Genomic DNA, 3,226 nt, shown 5'->3' on the forward strand with positions numbered 1-3,226 from the left:
GAGGAAGAGGATTATTTGTTTGCTCTTAGAAATTAACATGCCGAGACTTAATTTTGTAAGGAAAAATATATTTTCCAGAAAATTTTCAAAGATAATGGAGAAGGGATGCTAGTGTCCCTTCGCTTCTCCATTGAATCCTCGGCTATAAATGTGTGCCTGTGGTATGAACAGAAATACTGTGCTGTGCTGTTCCTGGAAAGCTGTACCATAAAAGGCCAGGCTGTAGAAGGCCGTGTCTTCGTTTACTTTGTTTTGAGGAGCATGCCATGAAGGTCATGCCTTAGTTTCCTTGAACGCTGTGCCGTTTTTAACCCATGGAAAACACTAGAAATGTTTTACAAGGGGGAATTACCCAATTCTGTAATTTAAGTAGTTACTAGAGGACATTGACAGAAAAGAGTAAACATAGAAATCCATCATGATCTAAGCGACATTGTGACACATATTGTCTTTACATCCAACTTTCATAGGAAACGGTCCCTGGATGGGTTTTACTTCAATCGGGTACTGATTTCAGCAGGCTTCTAGTGGAGGTCTCGTGGCCAGAAGTGGCTAAACCAGGGATATGGAGGGGATCACATTAGACCAATAAGGAGGAACCCTCACACAGGAGTCATAAGATTGGGAGCTGTGCTAGTTTCTTAGGTGGCTGTCCCATGCCCAAGAAAGACAACGTTGTATGAAGACAGGAATAAAGAGAGGGCATCAAGTTTCTGGGTCTTAATACCATTCTGGCCAGGGTACGTACTTCCAGCTGAAAGGCAGGCTTTCTTCTCTCTGGAGAGTAGCCATTGGCTAGAGGATTGTAGACTGAGAAATAGACATGAAAGTGTTCCAATAAGAGCCCAGTCCTTGAAAAGCCCCTGAAATGAGAGTAAAGGAAGAAAAGAGAAAGTACTCACCAAGTTTGAACCAAGGCTCGGAGTACAGATGAAAAGATTCAGTAAGCCTCACATAAGAGTGCCAATATGATGGGGTTCTTGAGCAAATGGCAAGAGCAAATTCTTGAGACATCTTTGGTGCAAAAGAGTGATTTTATTAAAGCACAGAGACAGGACTTGTGGACAAAAAGAGCTGCACTGAGGTTGTGAAGAGTGACTGATTATATGTTTTTAAGTTAGTGGGGTCTAGGGATAGTGTAAGTCTCTAAGGAATTTGGAAGCAAGGCTTTCAGGACCTTGAGGGCCTAGCTGCTGTGAAGATAAGTTTACTTTTAGGTAAACAAAAAACATCAAGGAAGTAAGGCGGCCCTGAGTTCCTGGAGCAAGGTCACACTTTGCATGTTTCAGATGTCTATCGGTGGGCAGCAAACTGTAAAGAGATTTCATTTAAGCAAAATTTCTCTGGCCTTTGTTTCCCTCATCACTATCAACAGTAAACAAATTGTAGAAAGAGCTCAAATGTCCATCAACTGATGAATGGATAAAGAAAAAGTGGTATATATGCATATATATAATGGAATATTACTCAGCAATAAAAATGAAAGAAATCGTGCCATTTGAAATAACGTGGATGGACCTAGAATGTATCACGCTAAGCGAAATAAGTCAGTCAGAGAAAGACAAATATCACATGCTTTTACTCATGTGAAATTTAAGAAACAAACGGATGAACATAGGGGAAGGGAAGGAAAATTTAAAAGATAAAACAGAGATTGATGCGAACCATGAAAGACTTAAATATAGAGAACCAACTGAGGGTTGATGGAGGGAGGTGTTTGGAGGGATGGGCTACATGGGTGATGAGCATTAAGGAGGGCACTTGTTGGGATGAACACTGGATGTTATATGTAAGTGATGAATCACTGAATTCTACCTCTGAAACCAATACTAAACTCTATATTAACTAACTTGAAATTGTATTAAAAAAGAGAAAAAATCATGTATTAATAATCTATGTTCCCACCTCAATAACGTAGAAAAAGTAGCAGCAAAATAGCCTAAAGGAAACTGAAGAAAACAAGTAGTACCTGTAAGAACAGAAAGAAACAAAATTGGGAAAAGAAGACAATAGAAAAACTCCATGACACATAGAGCTTGTTCGTTGAAAAAAAAAAAAAAAGATGTAATTAAGAAACATTTAGGAAGACTTACAACGAAGGAGACAAAACACAAATTCCCAATTTCAGGATTGTTGGTGAGTGGAGGGACTGTGAAGGCTCCTGCAGACCGTGAAGTTTCTTTGATTGAAAAATGAAGTAGGCAACTCCATCCAGTTTACACAGACTTGTTCAGGGTAACTTACAGGGAGGATCGCCAACTTATAGATGGTGATCCAGACAGCTGCGCAGCTAGTCTTTCTGAAGTCTGGACCTTAGTCTCACAGATTTTACAGAGTGAGGGGACATGCGGAGGGCATTGTAGTGAGATCAAAGGGTTTGACAAAGTTAATTGGTAACATTTAATAGACCTTGTGACACCATGTGTACAACAGGAGGGAGACAGAAAAATCGAGACTCTCGTGTCAAGCAGGAGCCCGGGTCAAAGCAATGACACAAGCAGTTAAAGGTACTGCACTGGGAGATATCACTGGGACCAGCATCAGCTGACACCCCAGAACTGATAACAAGCAGAAGCAGAGGGGGTCTGCCAGAGCCCAAGGCTAATTAAATCCCTATAAAAAGGGGAGGATTTTTGCAGCCAACTCTCAGACTCTTCGGACATGACCCCTCTGTGTCTGACCACTTTAAAAAGGCAACTGCTGTCGAAGACTCTGCCCAATTGATCTCCAGGCAGAAGTGAAATCCTTCACTGCTTGAACATAATAAGCAGTAAGTGCCGAGAGCTGACCAGGACCTGACCACGGTCTCTCAAAGGCGCCCCCACAGATGGACTTCACGTGTGGTTTGTTAACTTCCTACGCCCTTCTGTTATCTTGTGTGTTGTGTGATTTGTCTCATTTCTGCTGGGTGCCCTGTCAGAAGCCAAGTTTAATCACATGGTGAAATGTCATTGAGTTTGGAATTCTGAACCTGCTTATAAATATGATTTACTTTATTTCATGACTGAGTAAAGCTGACATTGTGGAAAGACACAACGGGAGTGTGCACCTTCATAGCATGCTCATGACAAGGGGAGAAACTGTGTTACTTCTAATAGTTATCTAAAGAGAGATATACAGGACCCGAACAAACCTCCCTGCATTCTGGTCACGGTCTGCCATTCTAAGGCATATACATTAATGTCCAAGTGGCCTGGGACACGTAGCCCTGAGAGAGGTCAATGGG

The sequence above is a fragment of the Panthera pardus genome, unplaced genomic scaffold (genome assembly GCF_024362965.1).
Source record: "Panthera pardus isolate Hobbes unplaced genomic scaffold, ASM2436296v1 HiC_scaffold_17, whole genome shotgun sequence".
In the NCBI taxonomy this organism is placed as follows: Eukaryota; Metazoa; Chordata; class Mammalia; order Carnivora; family Felidae; genus Panthera; species Panthera pardus.